Here is a 7,404-nt window from a genome sequence, read left to right on the forward strand (position 1 = left end):
AGTAGAATTTTGGTAAAATATAAATCAGTACAGTCTTTCAAAAAGCTAAAATCAGGTCCATTATTTAACTTGTTATTTCTATATAACAAATCGAAGGCCAATATTGTATTTAATGGAGGGAAAGTAGTATATTTCCCCCATATTCGTTCCCATGGTTTACATTCAGATGGCACAAGAAATGAACAATTTGGCATAGCTGTTCCATGTCCAGGTGTGTTTCCAAAATGGTTGCAATAAATATACTAAAGTCATACCCTATCCTTCCTCTTCATTGTAACACTTGTCACAGCAACTATGATGGAGAGTCAGTGTAGGTGTCTATCAATGATGAATATGTAAACAGTATAGCACATAGTCATAATGGAGTCACAATTGGCCATACAAAGGATGAATGGAGCCATTTGCAGAGAAAAAAAAAAAAAAGAAAGAAACAGAACTGAAGAAACTGTGGTAAACGAAATAATGCTGACACAGGAGCACAAAGCCCTTGTTCTGTTTCCTAAATGAACTCAAGACCCACCACTACAACACAAGAAAACCCAGAATGAATATAGAACTGTTATTTCTAGAGTTTGAGAAATGATACAAACGAGGGATAAACGACATTGGGTATGACCAGTGTCTGTACTTGTGCAATGAAATTGCATATAAGCCAGGTAATATGTAGTATGAATACTTAAGAATCTGAACTAGAACACAGTATTTTATAATGTATTTGCAATATATTAAAGACCTGCTATCAGTAGACATTATTCTTGCCATTTGAAAGAATTATTCTGTTATTCAAACATTAAAATATAGTTTAAAATTTTATTTTGGTGAATACTGTTCTCTAGATATACTTTCTAACAGTTCTTGAAGCAATATTTCTGAGTTTGTAGTTGCTGCAGTTGCTACTTCTTGACAACAGAAATAAATGGAAAATGGAACATTTGTTCAGTTCTATTGATTTTCTTAATCACTGAACCTTAACACAATTTGTCCACTAGAATTTGAACTCCTGCTGGACAAGAACTGTGTTTTATTAATCTTTGTAATACCAGCATTTTTAAATGTTTGGAGAAGCATTATACCTAGTGTTAAAGCTTCTTTGAAAATTCATTGTGTAATTAGTAAATTAAGTCAGAGACAAACTTACATTTCCATCCTGGACTTCAGAAGCCACCAGAAGAATGCAAAGTACTTTAATGGACTTGCATAAGTGTGAAGCTTTATCAACTCTCTTGAAAAATGAAAAGGATGTGTGTCCTTATTATCTATGTAAATATAATCCACATCTAAAACTTTTTTTTCTTATATGAGAAACATCATCAGATGCACAAATTCAGGGGCTGCTCAGTCTGTGATTTACTACTTGCAGGAGGAAATCTAGTCACATAATCACCAATGGGATTTTTTAATTATTTTATTTTATTTTATTTTACTATTTTATTTTTTGAGATAGAGTTTCTCAGTATAGCCCAGCTCTTCTGGAACTCACTCTACAAAGCAGGCTGGTTTTGAACTTACAGAGATCCCCCTGCTTCTGCCTCCTGAGTTCTGGGATTAAAAGTGTGCATCACTTCTTCCTTGTTTATTTCTGATAATGCAGTTGTAATTACTTTTAATTTGAATATAAATTGCATTCGTTTAAAAAAAATGCACACCTTAGTTATGGCAGGAATGTAAGACATGAAAATTAGCTATATAAACATTTAAAATCATGAGCATAAAATATTAAGGCAAAACACATTCCTCATAAGAAATACAAAATAACAGTCTAATCAAAAACATCTTTACATGATTACCTTTAGAAAATGACATAAATCACATAGTCTTAAAATGATGCAAATTTTGCTAATTTGCTAATTAACTAATGATCTAGTTAATTTTTATTGCCTTTGAAAAAAATTTTCCAGAGGAATCAAGACAAAATATTTGCCTGTTAATAGTATATATTTTAAAAAAAGCATCTCTGTATCATATAGTCACTTAAATAATCAGTATATGGAGAGATTTATTTAAAAGCTGTCAACTAACATAAAAACCTAGAAAGCACATGTGAAATTATACTGTTCTTTAAGTAAAATTCTAGGATGAAGACAGTATCAGGCACTTCTGAAAGTCTCTCAGAGATTTAAACACAGAAATTTAGTTACAGTTACACAGAAATTTAGTTGCAGTGACTCCTTTGGAATGGTGCTCTGTGCAGTTCACACAACTGAAACATTTATTTTTCTAGCTGCTGAGTATTCATCTCTGACAGATCTCAGCTAAGTGCCTTTTAGAAAATAGCTTTTCCTGTAACTGAATGGAGATCTCTGATTGAAATTCACCAGTTGGGTGTCCCTCAACCCCACCTCACCTGTGGAACGGTAAATATCATACCTGATGGACATACAGTTAGGGTGGTCAAGGGCTGGCCCAGGTATTTCTAAGCTCTTGCCATATAATTCAAGGATTGAATAAAGACACAGGGTGGGTAAATTTTCAGGGGAAACTTTATTCAATGCAAAGTGAGTAGTAGATATTAGAGGAAGTAAAATGTCAAGTTTGGCAGCAGGTCATTGCTTGAGGTACTAAAAGATCGCGTTATTGTTAGGAACTACCTTTCAAGGATTAAATGGAAGTGTAGAAACTAGCAGGTGGTTATATCTTTTGATTGGCAGATTTACTTACGTAACTACTCCCTACCTCACATGCCCCCTTTTAGAATACATCTTATTTTAATCATATACATGCTACATTATGCATAGACACAAGATGGAGATGGTAAACAGTAAATCCTTCCTAAAGTTCATTTGGGGCTAGAGATTTTCTGTGTTGGACAAGAATCCAAAATGAATCTAAGCCTGATTACCCTCCTCCCACTCTGAACCATTTTACCTGCAGTTGAACTGAACTTGTGTTTGTCTGAACTTAATGATCATTAAAGAGAGGAGAAACTTATTCAGTTGTTCAGAGAAGATGGCACTTTCAGTTTGATACAAGACCAGATCCTGGACTGCCAATATGTTGCCAGGTGCATTGTTCGGAGACAGCTGTGTGTCTGTGAATAGTAGAGGCAAGTAAGAGTTACAGGTTGCCAAGGACATTATTAGAAGAGGTGTGTGTGTGTGTGTGTGTGTGTGTATGTGTGTGTGTGTGTGTGCATGTGGTGGACCTTGGACTGGACTGCTGGTATCCTGACAACTGAGTTTGGTAATCCCCTAAAGACCCATCAACCCTAATAAGCAGGAAGTAGATAAAAAAGGACTACCTCCCTTTTTCCTGATAATCTCCTACCTAAGGTCTGGGAGATGGAAGAGAGGTAAAGGTGTTTAAGAACGCTAAATAAAATAAGTTTGGTGAAAAATCTAAGACTATGCAACAGATGACTAAAAACACAAAAATTTAAATGTAGAGTTTATATTATGTTTATAAAGTTAATACAGTTACTGGAAAGAAAGGAGTATATCTTAACTATTTTCTGCTTGAAAAACCTTGGAAAGGCATCGACATCGCCTCGACCAGCAAGGAAGACGCAACCACCAGCTCTTCCTCAAGCAGTTTATTCAGGCCTTTGTAAGCTTCTTCTCCCCCCGCCCCAGGCACTTCCCCATTATATAGGCAACCGCATCAGCCAATCACAGCCAACCACGCTCACTCATCAGACTTGCAGCAGGCAGCCAATAGGCCAGTGCCATGCTTGCCTTGACCAAATATGGACTTGTTTATCAGCAGTCAGTACATCCAGCAGGCGCCATCTTTTAGGCTTGGCAACTTAATAGCCTAATAGCCACGGCTTGCCACAGAAAAGTCTAGAAATAGATTGCTCTACGTTTTTAATTAAAGCATTGAACACACATACACACACACACACACACACACACACACACACACACACACTTATACACTGACAAAGCTGCCTCATGTATCTCAACCCCTTTTCCTAACACTGTTGCCATTTCTTTACTTTCTCCTTTAACAAATGATAGTATTTGTTTGATTTACTACAACCAAATATACTGAAAGTTTGTAGCAACATAAACAAACAAACAAACAAAAAAGCCAGTGATAATGGTTCAGTGGGTAAAGACACTGGTTGCTAAGCTTGAGTGCCTGAGTTAAGACCCTGAATTCTACCTGATGGAAGAGAAATTCAGACTCCAGAACATTGTTATCTGATTGCCCCACAAAAACCAAGGTACAGAATGTCTCACATACATACTGTCATGCACCACACACATGCTGAAATAAGTAGCTAAATAGATGTAAAAAAAATGAAATGAAAACTGAATTCTATGCTCAATAACTGGTGTTTTGATGCTATAAATACGTGACTAAATATACTTAGTCTTAAGAAAGAAGGGCATTTTTAAAAATGAGAACTTGTATTTCCAGTCATTCCAGAATAACGTTTCATTGTTCAAACACTAACCCATGTGAATCAAGTACTCAAATTAGACAAAACAGCAACAGCATCATCAACCACAAAACCAAACATTAACAAAACATTATCTAAGAAACAAAAACATTATCTAAGTAAGAACCCAATAGTTTAAATTCATAGTTCCTGATGCATCTCCAACTTGACTGTATGTATTTTGTATAGTGATTCTCCTCACCATCTCGAGACTAGAACCAAAGTATGTCCATTTAAGGAAAGTGATCAAATGAGTCTGCTCATGGGTCAGTTCAAAAAGTAAAAATATGGGTGGACTGGGAGCACTGTGAAGATGAAGCAAGTCATTTCTTTGTTGTAGATCCTCAGGAGCCTTTGAAGATTTAGCATTTTGTATAAGACCAATCTTAGATTTCCCTTTTTATATTCATTGTTACTATCATACATCTGGCATGTTCCAATGTGACATAAAATATTGCCTTTGTGGGTTTTTTTATTTTTATATTTTGCACATATCAACATGGAACTAGTCTTGTGTTTGGTGACTATTACTACTTCAAAGCAGCAGAGATGCTTGCCCTTCTCATTCAATTATGAAAGATTCCTGGATCAAGCTCTCTGCAGTGGTCTCAAATATTCTCAGATGGATCAACCTCTTTTCATGTCCTTCAGGCCTGTCAGATACATGTGTTTTCAAGACCTCAGGAAGTGTTCAGTGGTGTGATAGGTTATTGGACAACATCCCATATAAGACTACTGAATAAATGGTCTGGTTAGATTTCAGATGCATGACTGTTAGGCCAACTAATGAACTGATAACTCAAGGTTGATGATGAGCGCGAAAGAGGTGTTTCAAAAGTCTATATATCAAACTCATGTTCTCCTTAACATTGATTTATTGTCTGGTCCTTATACTGCCGGGGACTACAAATGTATAAGAGCTAGGTTTGAGACAAATGTCATCTATGCTGAAAATGCATCATGTAGTCATATACACATAATATAATATATTTTAATAATAGATGTATATTTGATTTTGCCTTTCCTTATTAAAACACTAGGCTGTCACTATCAAATGTCTTTATTTCTGGGACTATCTGGAGATAAAACTAACCCCAATATAATTAAATTAAATTAAATAACAACCAACGTGTCAGATAACTTTAGTCAAGGTCTCCCTAGAATTGAGAAGGCTTTGTTACAGAAATCCAAGGCCTCTTGAAACTTCCCACTGCACAGTTTTGACTCTTATCTGAATTGAGTACAATTTTCTTTTAAACCCTTAAGGAGATTGCTGATCTTCCTTTTTTTTTTTTTTCAAATTTTAAGCCAATGATTAATACTTAGAAGGTTTTTCTTACTGTTAATAATCTTTTTGGAATAAATTTGAAAAATGAATTATTTGTATAGAAATACTCCCATAATATTAAATGACTTCAAACAAGTCTTTTATTATAGGATTCATTTCATGTTATCTATTCATGACTCACAGATATTCCCACATCCCATGAGACATGTCTGCAGTTTGGAATGTGTGGACTAGACTACCACCCTTTTCCATGCCTGTCAACTACTTTTGAGCTCTCGTTCCTCTTGCCTGCCTGGATTGTGGATGGGTTATTTAGAGCATTTCAGAACTTATGGCTAGCAAACTAAGAAGCAAAGGCAGGGATTACTCAAGAGATAATTTACAAATGTCAAATCCATGAACATTGCTCCCACTTTCCTGGAATCACACAAGATTATAAGTGAAACAGGAATGCAAAGCCAACACAGTTTGTCTCTAGTTGCCAACTCTTTGCAAATACATTTTAAGATCATTTTACGAATATCTAATTCATCCATTCTCAGATTTAATGTATTTGTAATTTCCCTAAATGTCTCTATAGACAAATTGTTTCCTGGGACCTTTACAGGATCAAGTTCTAGAGATTCTGGCTGGGACCAAAGAATTTGTACTTCTTGCTCCTGGGAATGCTGACGCTAATGCTGAAGCTACAATCTAGAGCATATTTTGACAACTACAGGGCCTCTGATTGTTAAGTTTCTTCTCCAAACCCCAAGCTAAGGAATTTTCCCATCTCACAGCAAATAATCTCTGCATACTTAGCAATTAAAAATTGATAATCATTACATGTAGCCATATTTTAAAATCTACAATAATGTAGAGCTAAAGAAGCCAGACATAAAGTTATATTAAATACAAATTTGGATTTACACATGAAAATAGAAAAGAAGTAAAAATATAGTGCTCTCCAGCTATGACCTGAAGATTATTAGAAGATCTAAGTTTGAGGCCAGCTCCAAGAGTTTAGGAAGACCTTTGCTCAAAAAATAAAACAACAACAAAACAAAAGAACAAACAAAATATACTTGTTAGCATTATTAACATACTTAACATCGTGAGGAATTGTAAATGTTTGGTGACTTTATTTTAGTAGCAATATTTTGCTATGTATTTGTTCAAATACAGAAAATTATATGCTAAAGACATGTAGTATTTTCTGTGTGAATTGTATCTTAGTGAATCCAGAAAATTAAAAAAAAATCTACAAAGCTAAGTTAGACTATTGTTCACTAGTTAGAATTAATGATAGCTCTCCTTGATGCAGCAATTTTTTAACAGATGTGTCCCTTAGCAGTGCCTTTCCAGGAAGACAAGCAAAGCCTATTCTCAGTGGCACTTCTGGACGACTGAGTAATAAAAACTTCTTGAATTTAGCTTTATTTTTCATTTTCTCAGAGAAGTGACTCATCTTTATGAACGGCTCCTCCCTGTTCCTTCATAGACAGGTAGGTATAACTCTACCCCAGTACCTTTATCATGTTAGCATTTTTTATAGTGTTACGATTTAACACTGAACTAGTTTCCTTTGTTCTTGTTTTCTCAGCTAGTTTTTAATACTTTTTAAATATTTATTTATTTATTTATTTATTTCATTGTATTCACTTTGTATCCTGGCTGCAGCCCCCTCCCTGTCTCTTTCCTGTCCCACCCACCCTTCCTCCTCTCCTCCTATGCCCCTTTCCTAGTTCACTGA

The sequence above is a fragment of the Meriones unguiculatus genome, chromosome 8 (genome assembly GCF_030254825.1).
Source record: "Meriones unguiculatus strain TT.TT164.6M chromosome 8, Bangor_MerUng_6.1, whole genome shotgun sequence".
In the NCBI taxonomy this organism is placed as follows: domain Eukaryota; kingdom Metazoa; phylum Chordata; class Mammalia; order Rodentia; family Muridae; genus Meriones; species Meriones unguiculatus.